The sequence below is a fragment of the Spinacia oleracea genome, chromosome 1 (assembly GCF_020520425.1).
Source record: "Spinacia oleracea cultivar Varoflay chromosome 1, BTI_SOV_V1, whole genome shotgun sequence".
Lineage (NCBI taxonomy): Eukaryota > Viridiplantae > Streptophyta > Magnoliopsida > Caryophyllales > Amaranthaceae > Spinacia > Spinacia oleracea.
Window position 1 is genome coordinate 58665306 of NC_079487.1, and position 21355 is coordinate 58686660.

Sequence of the window (21355 nt, forward strand, 5' to 3'; positions counted from 1 at the left end):
CCAAATGAATATGAACAACAAAGACTCAGGATTATTAAATCTAACAAACTGAAAATGCAAACTTTAGGTATAAAGCGCATTGCTGCTTGTGTGACAAGTTTGGTGGATAGCTCAAAACCTCATAAAAGACAAAAAAAATCTAATTTTACACTTGAGAAAGATGGTGACTATGTGCCTGACGAGGATGAGGAAAATGAGCATGAGGATCAAACTCAAATTATGACTACAAATAAAAAGGTACGTTCTACTTCCGTGTTTCATCTTGTTCACTGCCCATCCATTCTGTTCCTCTCCTTCTTTTGTCTTTATCTTTTTTTCTCTTTTCTTTATTTGATGCTTTCTTTCTCTCCATCTACTCTTTTGGTTATTACTTGCCTGTAGTCTCCTGTTGAATGCTATTATATTTCTTTCTTCTCAGTTGTTGATGTTTATTTTATATTTCTAGCCTAGAATTATCTTGGGTGCTATTGCTTGCTTCTGTTTTATGCGCCTGGAAGTTGACTGTTAGTTTTGTTCTGGGAAGTTGACTGTTAGTTTGGTTTTGGGAAGCTGACTGTTAGTTTGGTTTTGGAAAATTGACTGTTAGTTTGGTTTTGGGAAGCTGAATGTTAGTTTGCTATTGCTTGCTTGCTTGCTTCTGTTAAATGCGCTTGAAAGTTTAGTGTTGTTTTCCTGTTCTGAGTTGGTTTGTCTTGGTCTGATGGGATGCCTCTTGTTCAGTTGAGTAAAAGGAAGTTTATGTTGGACTTGCAAAACCCTGCACAAGCTGTTGTGATATTTATCTCCTCCGTCAAATCTAGTGGTATTGTTAGTAATTAGCAGATTTGGTGAAAATTCTCATCCTCAGCCCAACCCCTTTTCTAATTAGCCTCCAATTGGTGCTTTTAGTACTAGCAGCATTGCTATTTTCTTCTGTTTAGTTTAGGTAAGCATTAGATGTATTCGCTTCGTTTATGCTTTTTCTGTGAGATTGGAGTGTTTTGGTTTTGGCAAACTCATTAGCTATTACATGGTTCTTTGACGTTGCTTGTGTGGAACTTATGATCCCTGCGTTTCAGTCTTGAATCTGAGATTTACACAACTCGTTAGCCTTTTTGTGCTCTTAGAGGATCTTATACTGCTGCTTTTGTTCAATTTTTTTGTTGTTTTCATGTATCCAGATTAAAGTAATTTGTCACTTATATTTCACTTCAAATATATAAAAAAATCTTGCAAGAAAAAACCATAAACTATTAAAAAATGGTGGAAGAGATGGTTATGACAGAAGATCAGATTCGGGTTTCAATTCCACCAGAAACCTCGGGTATGTTCCTAAACTTGAGTTTCCAAAGTTTGAAGGGTCAAACCCTCGAATGTAGATTAAAAAGTGCAGTAAGTATTTCACTTTGTGTAACATTAGTGATGACCAGAAGGTTGATCTTGCATGTTTGAACATGATTAATAAGGCTGAAACTTGGATGTCTAGTTATACTGCTGTCAGGGGTAATGTGGATTGGACAGAATTTGTAATTGACTTGTGTGCAAGATTTAAGGATGTCATAGGTGATAATGTTGTTGAAAACTTCAATAAACTCCACCAAACTAGCTCCATTGAGGCTTATGTAGATGAATTTGTGAATTTAAGGTCTTTGATGTTGCAACAAAGCCATTCCTTACCTGATTCTTACTTCCTAGATAGTTTTTTTGGGGGGTTAAAGTTGTTTTTTTTTTGACAAGGGATACAAACAGAAAAAAAATTACATTGTCTCACCTTTCCTGGCCTTTACAGCCAACTGGTGAGCTAGCAAAACAGATTTCCTACTTATCTTACAAAAGCTACAAACAGAAAACTGACTACTTATAGCCTTGATGTCCGTGATTATTGAAACTAACTCGGGCGTGCAATTGAACCAATTCTTCAAAACAGCACAAAGAAGGGCTGAGTCTGTATGAACTTTTATAGCAGTAGCACCAGTACTAATAGCAACCTTCAATCCATGGATAATCGCCTTACCTTCAGCTTGTAATGGTGATTGAGCAAAAATCTTCCGCCCCTCCTTACCTCGGACATGTTGACCCCGAAGAATTATCCATCCAACTCCAGCCATTAAGCAAGTGAGGGCATAGGCTAATATCAAATGGTACCGAACCCGAAAATTGGTTGCCTTGCAAATATAATTCCTTGAGAACTCTGAACACTAGAATCCCACGGTGCAAGCACACTTCATGTCTCACAACACAACTCTGACCAGAACAAGCATAAACAGCCTGCACAAACACTGATCTGAACCTGCTCTTGACTTAAGAGTTGCATGTTCTTATTTTTCCAAGGTACACCAACAAAAGTTGTGTGTAACTCCTGTTAAACCATTGTTTGAGACATCTAAATGTTGCAAACTGATCAATTTTCCAACAAACTGAACACCACCGGTAACCACTGCACCACCAACCAGCCGCGTCACTTCCCTTTCTTTCTCACATCTCTGCCATTAGCAACAAATATTAGTATTATCAGATTTTTCAGATGGACACAACTCCATCCATGGTTTTGTTAAAATATAATTTAATGTTTTGGTCAACTTTTCCATCCAATATGAACTGTATGCTTATCAAATGTCAGAAAGCACTTACTTTTTATGTGATTTCTTTTTTTCAGGTTAAAAATAATGAGATCAAAGGAGGAGGGAAAAAAAACAAATTTATTGCACCAATGTCAGTTGCCAAGTTATTAAGATCAAGACCGAACAAGGAAAAACAAGCAACACATGGAACAAAAGAAGTGGAAACAATTAAAGCAATCCTCTCAACTTTACAAGAAGGTTAATTTATTTTCTCATTAGAGTTTGAATGTTATTTCGTATATGATTAAAGTACATATTTGTTAGAAATTGACGAATCTTTAATTCACGTTTGCTAGACCTTCAACGACAAAAGACGTTAAAGGATAGGCAAAACAATAGTCTCCACGGAGGTATAAGTTATTCTTTTTATTTGGTAAATAAGCATTATATTAATAATTGCATCACATTCCCCCTATCCCACCCGCCACCTATCAGTCTGGTAAATATTTTATTTCAAAACATGTATTAAATCTGCATATTCTGATACTTAACATAAGATACATTTGATTTAGAGCACGATGAGAGGCAACTTGTTGAGAACAATGATAATAATGCTTTAGAAGATCAAGAAGGCGGTAACGATCTAGACGAGACAAGAAACTATGGTTTAGAAGATCAAGAAAATAATATCATTTCAAACACGTTGAGAAATCATGATGAGGAGACACTTGCTGACAAGGAGGGGGAAGAGGATAATTCTGGTATGGCTTATTTTATACTCTCTAATTTAATATTTTTTCTTCTTTGCAATGGTATTGAGTCAGGTTTAAACTATATATACATGTATTACAGCAAACAAGAAAAAGAAGAAAACATACAAGACTGTCACTCCTAGAGGTCCTACAAGAAATCTTCAAATGGAAAAAATGAGACCCGGTGAGAAGAAAAAAGTGGATTTCAACATAAAATGCCAACCTATTGGTGTGAATAGAGCTTGTCTTGAAAGTTATTGTGGCTCCCTTGTTAGAGATCCTCTTAATGCCCCACTTCAAAAGTTGAAAGTATTTTCAGAAATTCCAGAAGAGAATAAGGAGAAGATGTGGGATCTTGTTCTGGTATAAGTTTTTCTTGTTTCGTTATGAATAATTTTCATATATTTTTCGTGTTGTATTTGTTTTACTAAGAGTTGTACTTTTGTTTGCAAGGAAAAATTCGATATTGGACTTGAGGATGATCAAGATGAAGGGGAACGTGAAAAAATAAAAAAAGAAAGGAAAACATACATCATGGGGTCTTTGAATAAAAAATACAGGAATTATCGTGCAAGACTTAAAGCTGATTATTATGATATTGAGAGCACAGACGAGGAGAGGCTTAAAGAAGAAAACAGGCCACCAAATGTTGACAAAGATGACTGGGAATGGCTTGTTGAGTACTTTGGATCAGACGAGTTTAAGGTAATTACGTATAATATTAATTTTTTTTCCGTATATCCCTCCCCGATCTTTCTACTTCTCATTTTCCAATTAAATTTACATAATATAGGGTAAGAGTACAAGAAATATCGAAAATCGATCTTACCAAGATGCCGGACACACTGCTGGTACAAAGAGTTTTGCTCAAAAAGTTGAAGACATGGTAATACTCTCTGCTTGCTATGATTTTTGTATTAATAAAAGAAGAGTAAAATATCAATTTGCTAATCTATTTTTCCTTTGTAATACTAGTTCGAACGTGACAAAGTAATGCGACCATGCTGAAATTGTACGAGGAAACTCATTCAAAAAATGATAAGACACCGGTTACTAAAGTGGCAAAAGAAACAATGGTAAGAAATGAATGCTTTGATATATATACTAATTGCTAATTGTTGATGCATTTTAATTTTCCCATCGTTTCAACACTTCTGTTAGTTACATAAGCCAATGTTAGAACTTGAAAAATAAAGGCTTCTATGAAGCAATATGTAGTGGTTATGTGTTTCTCAATCTTTTATTAATGTTTAACGATTTTTTTTGCGCAGTTAAAAATGAAAGAGCTTTTAGCGCAACGTGAGGCGGGAGAAATAAAGATGAAAGATGAAGAAATCTATGCAAAAGTTAAACCCATTGGTAAACGCGGTCGTGATCGTGGCAAGGGAGTAAGCCCCTCTATTACATCATTATATGGGTCATTCAGTGAAGGAGAAAAACTGCGAAAAGAAGCTAATGAGGCAAAGATTGAGGCAAAGGAGGCCAATGAGAAAAATGAAGCACTTACTAAAGAGATGAAAGTCATGAAAAAAAATATGGAACTTATGAAAGGGTTCATGGGAAAAATATTTGATCGTTTGGGTTTTGATATGGATGAGGTAATTTGTTAATTAAAACCATTATATGCTGGTAGTATATTTAGTTTTTTCTTATTTTTTTAAAATTATAAATATATATTACATTATAATTCTATAATGGCAGTTGTATGCGGAAGGGGATGGGGATGGGGATGGGGATGGGGATGAGGATGGGGATGAGGATGAGGATGTGGACGAAGAGCATGGTGAGGTGTTACGCTGATCTGTTGCTGCTGTTACGCTGATCTGCTACTGCTCTGCTGCTGCTGTACGCTGTAAACTGCTACTGCTGTTGCTGTTGCTGTAACTGCTGTTGCTGTTGCTGTTGCTGTTGCTGCTGTTGCTGTAACTGCTGTTGCTGTTGCTGTAACTGCTGTAAGCTGCTGTTGCTGTTGCTGTTGCTGTTGCTGTTGCTGTTGCTGTTGCTGTTGCTGTTGCTGTTGTTGCTGTAAGCTGCTGCTGTAAGCTGCTGTATGCTGCTGTATGCTGCTGTAAGCTGCTATATGCTGCTGTCTTGCTGCTGTTTTTCCGTTTTGTTAGACTTTTGGTTAGACTTTTCAGTGACTTTTTTTATGCACCAATCTAGGGAAATTTAAACCGTCAGGAGTGATAGTAATATCCGAATATAGCAATCAGACATCTTCTAAGACATGTTATTTTTGTGATTTTTGTTAGTTTTGGGCTTGCTCGTTGTTGCAAGCTCTAAGGTGTTTTTTTGTTTGAGATTGGACAACAATTGATGTTCTTATTGTTAATAATATTATTGAAGTTGATAAATATTCGATTCTTATGAAATTTTGTGGTTACTTTTGTTATTTTATCAATACACTAGCTTTATTTTCGCTACCTCTAAATACCTTTTATGACAATATAAAATTGCATCTAAATATCATTATTTTAAAAACAAGATGTTGCCTCTAATTATATATAGAGGCATAATTAAATGGTTGCCCCTAAATATACGTCGTTTTAGAAACAACCGTTTATACTGCCTCTAATTATATTTCGAGGCAAAACCATATGGCTGCCCCTAAATGTATAGTGTCTTTAGAATCAACTTTTACTATTGCCTCTAAATATATTTTGATGCAACGATATATGTTAGCCTCTAATTGTATTCTGGGACAAGAATATACAAATGCCTCTAATTATATTTCGAGGCAATAATACGTGGTTGCTTCTAATTATATTTTGAGGCAAAAATATATGGTTGCCTCTAATTATATTTTGAGGCAAAAATAAATGGATGCCTCTAATTATATTTTGAGGCAATAATATGGGGTTGCCTCTAATTATATTTTGAGGCAAGGATATATAGTTGCCTCTAAATGTATGGGCTTTTAGAAGCAACACATTGTGTTGCCTCAAAAGGGGCCTTTAGAGGCAACCAATAATTAGCGACGGACTTATTAGAGGCATCCACTTTTTTGCTTCAGAAACCCGTTAGAGGCTAAATCCCTATTTTTAGAGGCAATTATGACTTGCACCTGTATCCGATTTTTCTAGTAGTGTAATTCATGATACGGATTACTATCTCTGTTTTGAAATAATAGGGACACTTTGAATTTTGACACTATTCACAAATTTCAATTTGAGTATCATTTGTGATTTATGGGTAAGGAAAAATATAGTCGTGTGAAGTCTTGTTTAATTCGTCTCAATATGTACTTTCGAATTATCAACTTTTTATAATTTTTACGAAAAAATTAGAGATATTAATACCAAACATTTACATTGGCAAGCGTGAAAAGGTAAACTATCTCCATTATTGGGTTAGTTAAGGAGATTAGCTTAGTCTCTTACGTTGCACATTGTAGTATAATATATTTGGGTTTAATAATATAATGCAAGTTTTCAGTCTCTCGCAAGTTTTGTTTGGTTTTGTTCGGTTTTTCGGTTTCAATATATAACAATAAATAGTTTAGATATATCAAATTTGAGAACAATTACCTTTAAATTGAGGAAGCCTCCAACTTTGAAGATGCATTAAATCTTCAACGGTGTCTTGGTGAAGTCTACTACAATGGAGACTAATACTCTACTACCGACGCTAAAAGAAATCTCCATACTTATATTTCCTGAAATAAGTGGAAATAAGACGAACTGAACAAGTTCAGACAATACAAGTCGAATAGAACAGAGCCTACTCAATACTTCATACTATGAATCATATGGTACCAAATAACTACTTTTGGTTATGAAAATTAAATTATTTTTGTTCATGAGTCGGGTTGATAAGCTAAAAAATATGATAAATAAGAATGATGAGAAGATTGCTATTGTAATGATTGTTTTATATTTACACTAGCTAGGCACATTGAGTTTTGAGTATAGACATATTTAATATAATATTGCTCATCATAATGGCAATGACATATTTAATAGTTACATAATGTTTGATAACCGAAGTACCAACAAAGGAAAATAATCATAATTAGTAAAAACACAATAAATTGTACTAACAACAACAACAAAAGTTATAAATGTTGAAATATATATGCAAGAACAAAATGAAAAACCCCTTATATAATCACATTACTCGAGTCAAAACCATAATACATAAACGTTCTTTAGTTTTAGTTAGAGGATAGATTTTTAATATATCTGATAAGGCGTTTTTCCTTCGTTGAAAGATCAACGCCTCAAACAAACAAAATTTATAAAACCACTAGACTAACCAACTATATCAACTATAGTGGCAAGTAAAGGGATCGTCCCAAAGAAACGAAGGTTCTTGAGTTTAAATGTCAAGCTAATTCGAACAAGAGGTTTGATTTGAACTATCACTAAGATGCTAAACTAACAATTAAACTAGATTGAATCAAGGAAGCTAAACGTTATGGAGTTGTTGATAATCTAGGGAAATCGGGGGAAATGAACTACCGTATAGTAATCATGAATGATGCAATGAAATAGCACTTAGGGGAATGAAAACTAATGACGTACTCGCCACCTCTCGGATAGAGCACGCGAAGCAACCTAGCCTATGGAAAGCTTTCGCATAGTCCTAAGCTAGATTAGCAAGCATATAATAGGTGCTATCATTCACTTGCATGAACTAGGCTCACAATGTCTTGCCAAACCTAAATCATACATTCCAATCTAACTCAATCAACTAGCATTTGCAACTACTACTCAATTGATCATGGAAAATCCTTGCACTAAATCAATTTAATCACATCAATCATTAATCAATTAAATCATCAAATTCCCCTAATTAGGCCCTTAGATTCTCCCCTTTCCCTAACCTAAATCTACTCACTAGCCATTCTAGGAATCAAGAAATCCATTAATTCTACACTAGCAAGCATGAATTTGAAGGATTAGGAAGAGAGAATCAAAAACTAGAACAAGCAATTGAACAATCAACAAGAGAATTAAGAATCAAAGTAACTAAGTAAAATCAAGAAGAATTCAAGAATTGAAGGAATTATAGAACAATCAACAACCACAACAAAAGCAAGAATTAAGAAATTGAATTGAATTGCTCAAAATTAGAAGAAGAGTTTAGAGAATTACAAATTGATGCTTTAATGGAGGAGAGTTTCTCTCTCTAGAAAATTCTGAAAAACTAACTTTTACAATCTAAAATTATCAACTAAAATTCTACCCTTAACAAAATAATCGAAAAATCTATTTATAAGTTTCCCCAAATAGAAGCCAAAATTCGAATAAGAGCAGCCTGCGCAACCATTCGGTCGCACAGACCTTTTGTGCGACCGAACGTAAATGAGTCATTCGAGCGCATACTGGGTCCTGTGCGAGCAAAGGCAGCGAAGAACATTTCCTTCGTCATGTGCGACCGAACGAAGAACCATGTTCGGTCGAATGGGGTTTCTTTGGCTCATAATTCCTTTGCAGCACGATTCGCTCGAACGAAAAGCCTTGTGTGGTCGCACAACTCTTGTGCGGTCGAGTTGATGACATTGTGCGGTCGCATCCCAAATTAGGGACATTCTGATCCCAAAAACCAAACCTGTGCGACCGAACAACAGAGCACGTTCGGTCGCACAAAACTTGTGTTGTCGAATTGAAGGCTCTGCGATCGCATCCCAAATTAGCGACCTTCTAATTCCAAAAATCAATCATGTGCGACCGAACAACAGAGCACGTTCGATCGCACATAATTGGATATTCCTTGTACTCATTTGCACTCCTCTGTTCGGGCGCACAAACCATCACTCGATCGCACAATCCCTGTTTTGGCTTGATTCTACTTGTTTTCCATCACTTTTCATCATAATCACCTATAAAGCACAAGATGGAACAAAACTTATAAAATTCACACAAAAGCCATTAAAAACTATAAAAAAGTATAAAAACTAACATAAAATCCTAAGCTAAGAGCGACATAAATGTCGCTCATCAATATCTACCAAAAGAGATTGAGCATAAACGGGGTATATGATAATTCTTTTGAAAAAAAGAAAAAAGAAGTATAAATGAATTAGTCAAATAATATTAATACATAGTATATCATAGTACGGAGTATATCTTATCGGGAATTCGTTTATAATTATTTTGTGACTGGATGATCCCACGTAGCGCATATTAAATCAACTATAGAAAAAGATAATATTTATTTATTTTAACTATTCGTTCTAATTTGTTAGTTTTATTTACATAGCACCTTTATTTTTTAAATTGTAAAGTAAATGGGAAATCTCTTTTTTTTAGTCGTATTTTAATGACTCTCTGATCTCATGCGTTAATAAATTACAAATATACCCGCTTTAATTAAATATATTAGATTAAATTGGAAACTTCCCTTAAAAAGGAATCTATATACGAAAAATAATACAAATTGAAATAATTTTGGGTCCGATTCAGACTCGGGTCGGATTCGGGTCGGAGTCTCTACAGACTCCATATCCGATCCATATCCATTCGGATTCGGATTTGGACTTTTTTTTTCGGATTCAGATCGGATTTTTTCCTTCGGATCGCGTCGGACTCGGTTCGGATTCGGATGTGATTGCCATCCCTACATGTGTCATGGGTAGATGGCCTCTCTTGGCTTCCATCATATTGAACCTAGCTAGCACTTTGTCAATGTAAGTGCTCTGGCTTAGTCCAATCATCCTCTTAGATCTATCCCTATAGATATTGATTCCGAATATGTACTATGCCTCTCCTAAGTCTTTCATTGAGAAACACTTTCCAAGCCAAGTCTTTACAAACACCAGGATAGGAATGTTGTTTCCAATAAGCCATATGTCGTCTACATACAAGAATAAGAATGCAATTTTACTCCCACTAACTTTCTTATATACACAAGATCCGTCCCGATTCTTGATGAAGCCAAACTTATTGACTGCTTCATCAAATTGTTTATTCCAGCTCATTGATGCCTGCTTTAATACATAAATGGATTTCTTAAGCTTGTATACCTTTCCTTGATTCTTTTGATCGACAAAACCCTCCGGCTGTGTCATAAACACAGTCTCTTCAAAAACACCATTCAAGAAGGCAGTTTTGACATCCATTTTCCATATTTCATAGTCATGAAACGCGGCAATCGCAAGGATTATCCGAATAGACTTAAGCATAACGATTGGAGAAAATGTTTCATCATAGTCAACGCCGTGAACTTGCCTGTAACCTTTTGCTACCAATCTAGCCTTGTATATGTATACAATTTCACCCTTGTCTTTCTTCAATTTGAAGACCCATTTGCATCCGATAGGTGTAAACCCATCCGGAAAATCTACCAAATCCCATACTTGATTTTCATACATGGAGTCTATCTCAGATTTCATGGCCTCTAACCATTTAGTGGAGCTTTGGCTCGTCATAGCTTGCTTGTAGGTCATAGGTTCATCACTATCTAATATGAGAACATCTAAGTTTTCAGTCAAGAGGACGCCTGTCCGACTGAACCTTAGTTCTACATGACCTACGAGGGGCAACAACGTCTTGAGGAACTACTCCCACTGGCTCTTCTAAAGGCCTTAGAGGTTCTTCACCTTGAACTTTTCTAAAGAGTTCTTGGTTCGTTGTTCGTCTCGAATCTCTTTGAGGTCTATTATTCTTCCACTTGCCAATTTGGTAATATGATTTCTTTCCAAAATGACACCGTCACGGGCAACGAATACTTTGTTCTCTGACTTGTTGTAGAAGTAATACCCCTTTGTTTCTCTTGGATACCCAACGAAGAAACATTTGTCAGATTTTGGTTCGAGCTTATCCGAAATTAATCGCTTGACATATGCTTCGCAACCCCAAATCTTTAGAAAAGACAACTTTGGAAGTTTCCCAGTCCATAATTCGTATGGAATCTTTTTAACATCTTTTGATGGAGCACGATTCAGTGTGAGTACTGCTGTTTGAAACGCATGTCCCAAAAATTGTAAAGGAAGTTCGTCTTGACCCATCATTGACCTGACCACATCGAGTAAAATCATGTTTCTCCGTTCCGACACTCCATTCCATTGTGGTGTCCCCAGAGTAGTCAATTCAAAAAGAATACCGCATTCTTTTAGATGGTCATCAAACTCGTGGCTAAGATATTCACCTCCTCGATATGATCTTAGAGCTTTGATTTTCTTGCCATGTTGATTCTCTACTTCATTTTGAAATTCTCGGAATTTCTCAAACGATTCAGACTTGTGTTTCATTAAGTAAATATTGCCATATCTAGTGAAATCGTCCGTAAACGTTATGAAATAGTTGAAATCACCTCTAGCTTTCATACTCATAGGCCCACATACGTCCGTATGTATTAGCCCTAGTAGTTCGCTTTCTCTTTCTCCCACTTTTGAGAAAGGTCGCTTTGTCGTTTTGACAAGTAACCAAGATTCGCATTGATCAATCTTCTCTAAGTCGAATGATTCTAGAATGCCCTTCCTTTAAAGTCTTTCCATGCGTTTTGTGTGTATATGGCCTAATCGACAATGCCACAGATATGTGAGATCGGAATCACCAGTTTTAGCCTTTTTGGTATTTATGTTATAAATGTGTTTGCTCGTATCTAGCACATATAGACCATTTTGTTGTTGTGCTGAACCATAAAACTGTAGGGGAATACAGTTAAACATAATAACATGTGCGGAAACAATCCCCAAAGCAAGGAAACATGTATAAAGTGTTAGGTTATGATACATATGACAATTCATAAATCATGCGGAAAAACCATTAAGCCAGGAATACATATTATTTACACATAATCATTTAGCATAGTTTAGATGCATACTCTTTGTTGCGTGCCTTCCCTAACTGCGCCCGAACCGAACAAGAACAAGTCTTTAGGACTCCAAGTGTCGTCCCTCCGTAGATAGCCCACAGCACGTCCGGATCCGCCTTAAGATTGACCAACTAGAATCGCCCTTAAGGTACTATTATTTTCGGCACTTTATAGGCAAATGTGTGACTGAATTTTTCTCTCAAAAACTCACTTTGAATACTTGAATTCTCTATGTAAACATGTGACCCTAGGCACCTATTTATAGAGTTATGGAAAAGGTTTTGGAATCCTATTAGGATACTAATTTATTTAATTATAACCCTACTAGGACTCTAATTAAATAATCATTATCTAATAGTTTTAGGATTTAATCATATTTCGAATCCCGATTGCTTTAGGATTCCCGCACAAGCATTGCACGAGCACCGTACACCCGCGTAAGCCTTGCGGCCCACGCTAGGCGCACAGCGCTCGGCCCACTGCTGCTGTGCTCTCGCGCGCGCGCCCCAGGCCTTGGCTGGGCCTGGCCTTGCGCTGGGCCTGGTCGAGGCTTGGCACGCGATGGTGCGTGTTGGCTCGCTGGGCGATGGCCTGGCTTCGTGCTGGGCCTTCGTCTAGCGGGCCTCGTCCGATGCTAATTCGTACGATACGCTTCCGATTAAATTCCCGATTCCGGAATTCATTTCCGATACGAACAATATTTAATATTTCCGATTCCGGAATTAATTTCCGTTTCGAACAAATATTTAATATTTCCGTTTCCGGAACTATATTCCGATTCCGATAATATTTCCGATTCTGACAATATTTCCGTTTCCGGCAATATTTCCGATTCCGGCAATATTTCCATTTCCGATAATATTTTCCGATACGTACCATGTTTCCGTTTCCGGCAACATCTACGACTTGGATAATATTTATATTTCCGATACGATCCATATTTCCGTTTCCGGCAATATCATTGTTTCCGGAGTATTCATTTCTTGCCTGTGACGATCTCAGCTCCCACTGAAACCAAGATCCGTCGATTCCGAATATCCATAGATGGAGTATTTAATGCCATTAAATACTTGATCCGTTTACGTACTATTTGTGTGACCCTACGGGTTCAGTCAAGAGTAAGCTGTGGATTAATATCATTAATTCCACTTGAACTGAAGCGGCCTCTAGCTAGACATTCAGCTCACTTGATCTCACTGAATTATTAACTTGTTAATTAATACTGAACCGCATTTATTTGACTTAACATTGAATGCATACTTGGACCAAGGGCATTATTTCCTTCAGTCTCCCACTTGTCCTTAGGGACAAGTGTGCATTTCCTAATTCCTTTGTCGTTTGATGCCTGCTCATGCACATAAGGGTAAGTGTAGTCATCCTTATTATGTCCTGAGGTATTTCTAGTATTCAGAGTTCAACTGATCAAATAAACAGATAATCATAGCCTATGATTCATCCGAGCACGGCCATGCATTTCACAGTTTCTAGCTCTCCGAGTGGCCTTGTACAACTTTTAAGCATCTCATCCCGATTTATGGGAGGACAATCCCAATCTTGCGATCTTGAGATTAGACTTCGTTTGATAGGTGATTACCTGAGCGTTGCCTTTATAGCCTCCTTTTACGGTGCGACGGTTGGTCAACGTCAAAGCAATCAGTTCTCAAACAGGTAATCTCAAATCACTCAGGTATTGAGGATTTAGTGTCTAATAATTTTAATGAAATTTACTTATGACAGATTTTCATCTCTTACAGTAAAGTTTCATAGGTCTTGTCCGATACTAGTCTTCCCAAAGTAAGTATCTATGCAAATGATTATGACATTGCCATGTCCACATAGTTCAAGAAACAAAACTACTAGTCATCTTGCATTCTAATCGTCTAACGTTTTCTATGCGTCCAATTTTATAGAAAACTCCGACCAGGGACCATTTTCAACCTTTGACATTCAAGTTCACTTGATAGACATTTCTTAGTCACAGGACTGGTCCTGACAGTCTATCTTGAATATATCGTCAAATTGAAGGGACTCATCATTTAATACTAAACCAAGATTAAATGGAATATGAAAAATACATTTCATATATGATAAATGTTCAACCCCATTGTTTTACAACCATGGGCCTCAAACCCATCTTTAAAACAGTTCATAGAATTCAAAGCTATGCTTGATTTCCAGCGCTACAATGTAAGTGTTGCTTCTCACTTGTTGCATAGGTTTAGTTATCATGCTTTGCCAATCTTAATATCCTTTTCATCGAATGTTCTTCGAGATATGATGATAAGATCTTTTGAGTATGTTTATTTTGTGATCTAGTCTTTCTTGCTACATTAGTGGTTCTACGCATTTTGCAATGAAGAACCATTAAGTCAACAGACATGTGATCTTCCCAAGTTCAATGAAGAACTCATATAAACAACTCTATTTTATTGCTTCTTAGGCAATAATTACTTTTACTTCAACTGTATAGGTTTCTAGTGATGCTTTGTTTGGATCTACTTATTCAAGCAGTTCACAGATATGTGGAAGACTCTCCAGCTGTATCTTAGAACATAGAAATTAATATTTAATTTCCCACGCAACAACTCATGGTCTCCAATCCATGTTGCCATTTCAAAACACGATGCTCTATAGCTCGTCCTTATCAATGGTTAACTCCAAAGGGTCTTGCTTGATCCTGTGCCAGTGTTTATGCGTGTAGCATTAATATTTAGCATATCTTTATTTCCTTGAATCAAGAACTATTCCTATGTACCTTTTCAAGTACCATAAGTATTCTTGATCTCAATCTAGTTGATCTTCACTTAGATCAATAGAGATTGGTATATGTTCGTCATGCCTAAAGTCATACGATACGTTTTTGGCGATCCTCATATTATATCATACATGATAAATTCTTTTGCAGAATAATTCCCAATTGAATTCTATTCATGTAACTTTAGCTCATCTAGTTTCAGTAGATACTAAATCCAGCTAAATTCTTTGACATATAATATAGGTTAAGAATCTTACTTAGATCCTTGGATGTTTAACTTAGTAAATGCTTATACATAGTTCAAACATTCTTTACTTAGATTTATTCACATGGGTCAAATATCTCCAATGGAGACTTTCGTGTTTGATTTAGTAAATGCCATTACTTAATCCATAACAATATCATAAGATCTTTGTAAATAGATCTTAATACCCAGTATGTACTAAGTTTCGCCATGGTCCATCATTGATGAATAATTTCAAATCTAAGTCATTAGCATTTGAATGTTATTTCACAATAGAGAGATATGTGTGTAATACACATAGGACCAATTAAGTTTTAAGTACTCCCACTAAACTTCTTATATATCTATAAGAATCATGTATATTTTATGAAACTAAAATTCTTATTAGCTTCACTAAAATACAGTTCCAATTCCCAATTGCTTGCTTAAATCTGTACTTAGATTTCATAAGTTAGCATTCCTTTTCAAGCATTTATTTGGATCCACAAATCCTATGACATGCCATGTACATAGTTTTCTTCCAACATTTGATTGAGGAATACGTTTTGTCATCCAATTGTCATATGTACCAATATGCAATCATTGCTTGAGTTATAGACTTGAGCATTACGATTATGCATGAGGTTTCAACACAATCCATGCTATGAATTTGCTTGTAACCTTTAGCAACTAATCTAGCTTTGTGTGTGAACACAATTCCATGTTTGATGGTTTTTATCCTTAAAACAAACTTTGCAACCAATAGGTGTGAAACTATTCTTGCAAATCAACAAAATTTCAATTTTGTCATCAAAACATTGGTTATGTTTTATGGCCTCTAACCATTTAAAACATTTGAGTCTATATATGGCCTCTAACCATTTTAGGGAATCTGGGTTTCGTCATAGCTTTCTTACAAGTCACAAACTCATTAATCTACATGATAATAGTTTGACTGCAAGTTGTAGGTTTCTTCACTATCTAATAGAAGAATTGCATAGTTTCAGTAATCTGAACTCCATGTTTCTTCACTATCCAATAGAAGAATATCATAGTTCCAGTGACTTGAACTCTATGCCTACTTTGGGTATAGAACATCAAACAAATAGAATATCAATAGCCACTTGAAAGTCCTTTGAATATTCTGTTCTCCTTGAAGCACTTGTAAAGTCTTCTAAGAGATGTCTATTCTTTAAAAGCCACTTCTAAAGTCCTTAAGAATACGTGTTCGGATTTTCTAAAGAACTTCGAAAAGCCTCCAGATTGTCCGTTTATGTTTGTTGTTCGCCTCGAAGACTTTCGAGGTCTGTTTTCTCCCACTTGTCATTTTGGAAACGAATCTCCAAAAGGACATTATTTCGAGCAAACAAACATTATGTTCTCAAAAATTCGTGGTAGAAACAATACCCTCGTGTCTCATTTGAATAAATCACAATGAAACATATATCTATACTTGGGCCTTAGTTTGTTGAATAACAAACACTAAGCTCCCACTGAGTTTAGGAACTCTTTAGATATATTATGAAAAGATATTCTGAAATTACTTTTCAATAGCTTTGACGAATTTGGTTTAGTTTGGTGGTAGTTGAGCATTTTGTTTTAGAAATTATAGGAAAAGTCTTTATGATTCATCATTGATCGAATCAAGTACTAATTGACTTCGATCATTCCAACATAGATATGCCATATCTTATGGAGCTAGATTGTGAAATTACAACACACAATCATTGATGATCATATTTGGTCTCAAGTAATCATCAACATGATCTAACCTAGATCTTTATGATTTCTTGCCAAGTGGATTTTATACTTCTGAATCTTTGAACTAGCCAAACAGATTCAAACTTATATCATATTGAGTAAATAAACCTATATTCACTCAAATCCAGGTGATATAATAAAGTCATAAAATATTTCTCTAGCTTTGAACTCTATTGTCTAGGCGCTCTAACAATAGTTCATATCTTTTGTTACTTTCAACAAGTAAGACTAGCTTGTCTTGAATGATCTAGAAATCAATCAACTTTCAAAACTCCATCAAAATGGAGCTTATGAATGTTAACTTGTTGATATGGTCTAAGCAACAATGCCAAAGATTAGTGGAACTCAAATCAAGGGGTTGATTTGAACCTAGTAAAGTTCTTTATTGTTAAAGAGTTGTTTGTTTTAATCAAGCATATTGACTCAACCCGTAAATGACCATTTCATTCAAATAAACAAACAAACAAACATGCATTGTTTATGTTTTTCTTGAATGTGAGTCTTTCTGTGTTTGAAGCAGAAATTTAGGTATGCTGATTATGGAACAAAATAGCCATTAAGTTCCAGCCTTTGAAAGGTCTTAAAACAAACTAGATGACCCTACAACTAATGTAGCATTGCCATGCTTCATTTCCTGCTTGTAGGTCATTAGTGTATCCTAGCTTCCATTGTTTGAGTTATTACCGAAGTAAGAACCTCAAGCAGTATATGATACCAAGGAAGTTTGATTGCTAGGTCACTTCTCTTTAAACATAAACTTATAGGTAGAAACGGAATTGCAAATTCCTTTTCACTTGTTCCTTGTTTTCCTATTTCTTGTACCCTTTCTAATAGCCTTAAGAATTAAATTCTTTAGTGTTGACTTTTATACTTTGTTTAGACACGTCCAAATGTCATTCCAACAAAGTTCTTACCATTTTATTTATGTTGAATATTTGCTTCAACTAGATGATCTTACCAGAAGCTTCTAAAGTTCTCTAAGCATCGATCTTTTCGAATGTCTAGGGACTAGACTCATTCGAGAATTAAATGGAAAAAGATATTAGGTTGTTAACCATTGGTAAAGCTGAGCGTTTAAACTCAATGCTTTATGATCTCAAAACTACATTGTATTTTGAATTCACAAGCACCAATCGGTTCGCCATTCGACTTTGATACTCGAAAACAACCATAAAAGTCGCTAAAAGAAACGTACATTTTAAATTGCTCATTTTCTCTCATTTCCGTGAATCGTTCTTGGATTCACTACCAATCGAGGAAATTTACTGTTACCTTTCTAAAAGGGTTTATTGCAGTGCAAGATATTTAATTATAAACAATAATTAAAACATTCATTGAAGCATGCAAAGTCTAAACATTTATCATGAATAATAACTTGAAAATGAAAGCAATCATGCAATTAAAACAAGTTATTAGCATTTTATTCGAATTTATTGTTCCGGCAGGTGCGAATAAAATGATTCCAAGATCCTAAAACCATTGAAGAATTAAGCACAGTTTGTCGACTCAATTCTAAAACATTTTAGGTAAGCAAAAGCCTTTTGCTAATAGTCTAGAAACTACTCTTGGTTGATAGGCACGTCTAAGAACTTATTAGGTAAACCTATCTATTTTGCCACGACATAAAAGGACTCCTTACTTATATCGTTGAGTTTCACCAAAGCTAACATGTACTCACAATTATTTGTGTACCTTGCCCCTTTAGGACCAATAAGTAACACCTCGCTGAGCGAAAACTATTACTAGAATGATGTAAAGGATATCCAAGCAAGTGTATATTTTGGCATGGAACCTTTTAACTCAATTTTTAAGTTTGGAACTTAAGGCTCTTACTATGTTGGTTAGATTTTAAGTGAACTAAAATCCTTAATCATGCAACATAATCAAGCTTTGATCTCATGCATTTTAAGACATATTTAAAATCAATAAATAACTTAAAACATGCATAAGATAAATGTGATCTAGTATGGCCCGACTTCATCTTGAAGCTTTAACTTCAAAGTCCGTCTTGAAAATCTCCGTGGGAGGCACCATTTTCTTCAAATAGGATAAGCTATAATTAAAACTAATTACAACTATTTGATGGTACGCATACCATATTTGAATTGAAAAACAACTTTGGTACTTTAGACCAATTACATTCAAATTACCGGTACGCAGACCATATTTTCTATCCTATTTGGGCCATACTAGTCACTTCATAACCTGCAAAACAGTACATATACAATATATACCATTCACCCATTCATTAACATGAATGGCCCACATAGCTGGTTAGTAAAACACATTATGCATCACGTAAACATTTGCAGCAATTAATCAAGGGCACCAATAATCTACCAATTATTCAGTCCTTATTAATTCTAATCAAGTTGTTTTAACCTTAAGGATTTGTAGACCTAATCAAGAGTTTATGACTAAAAGGGCTCCCACTTAAACCAATAAATTCATATGCTTTACTAATTTTAAACATAAAAATGTATTTCTAGTCTAACCGGAAACATACAAATTTAATTAAAATTTAAAGCTCATATAAATTTATAATTGAATCCAAAAAGTTTAATTTAATTTTAGTCGTATTTAAATTGATTCATGATTTTAATTTTAGTAAAATAATTAGAATAAATAAAATTTATTATAATTACAATATTCAAAATTAAAATCCAAGAAAATAATTTAAATTATTAATTTTAAAATTAATTAAAATTACGTAAACTGAAAATTTCAAATTAAAATTTCAAAACGATCTAATCGCAACGCAAACACCCTACGCAACGTACGCCCATGGGCCACACGCACACAGCCATCGCTGGCCATGTGCGCGCAGCCCATGCGCTGCGTCGCATCGCTGCTGCTGCTATCCTTCGCAAGGCACCACGCGAGCTGGTGCTCGCTGCGCGCGATCCAGCGCTCGATGCACGCGAGACATCGCTCGCTGCGTTCGCTCGCCAGCGGTCGCTTTATGCGAGCCAGCGCTCGCTGCGCGAGGCATCGACGCTGGGCGTAGCACTCGTGGCACGTGAGCTTGCGCTCGCTGCGCGCGAGGCTGCGCGCGCTTGCGCGAGGCAGTGCACGTTGTGGCGCAACTCGCTTGCTGCCCACACGCGACTGCTGTGCCTTGCATTCGCCCTCGCCCATTCGTCCATTGCTCATAGCCCACGACACAAGGCAGGGCTGCTGCCTTGTGCTCGTGCACCATGGCCTTGCTCATTGCATTCGTGCCGCATGGGCGACGAGCTCCCTTGCTCGTCGTCACATGCCCGCACTATACAACACCCTTAAGGGTAACACGTAGCGTCCATTGCTTTGTGCGTGCAAGTTATATGAACGAATCGCATAAAATTTTAAAAATTTATATTTAAAATTAATGACAAATTAATAAATAATATTAATTTCATAATTTTAGGGCGAAAAATCGAAAATTTATTATTCAATTGATTTCCGATTAACATGGATTCAAGTCTAGGTCATAAAAATTTAAAATTTAACATAAATTTACAATTTTTATGGTGGTTTTTAATCATAGGTATCTAATTAAATTATAATTAATTATGAAAATCAAATTAATTCTAAATTATTCTAATTTTCAACAAATTAATCATAATTACAAATTAGATTGCATAATTAACAAGGCTAGACATTCAAACTTGTTAAACATATACAGTAGGTCAATCAAAAATTCAAGATTTATCAACAAGAATCACAAATATTTAATTTAACATCTTAAATTTACGAAATTTTGCATTCGAAAAACTAAAACCTCCGAAAAGTCATAGTTAGGCTTCGAATTTGAGAATTCTGGGTTCGGCAGAAAAACACTATTTTTGTCAAAATTTTAGAATGCCTTTTACATGCGGAATTGACACAAAAATCACTCGATTTGGATGAGTAACGAAGAAACTGCCGAAAAACTGCGTACGTATAATTAAATAAACGCAATTTGCAATTAATTAACAATTACGAAAATTAATCACCCCTTTTAATTCTTGCAAATTTGTAATATTTAACCATGTTCATGCAATTTAGATTATGAAAATAATAAGAGGCTCGTGATACCACTGTTAGGTTATGATACATATGACAATTCATAAATCATGCGGAAAAACCATTAAGCCACGAATACATATTATTTACACATAATCATTTAGCATAGTTTAGATGCATACTCTTTGTTGCGTGCCTTCCCTAGCTGCGCCCGAACCGAACAAGAACAAGTCTTTAGGACTCCAAGTGTCGTCCCTCCGTAGATAGTCCACAGCACGTCCGGATCCGCCTTAAGATTGACCAACTAGAATCGCCCTTAAGGTACTATTATTTTCGGCACTTTATAGGCAAATGTGTGACTGAATTTTTCTCTCAAAAACTCACTTTGAATACTTGAATTCTCTATGTAAACATGTGACCCTAGGCACCTATTTATAGAGTTATGGAAAAGGTTTTGGAATCCTATTAGGATACTAATTTATTTAATTATAACCCTACTAGGACTCTAATTAAATAATCATTATATAATAGTTTTAGGATTTAATCATATTTCGAATCCCAATTGCTTTAGGATTCCCGC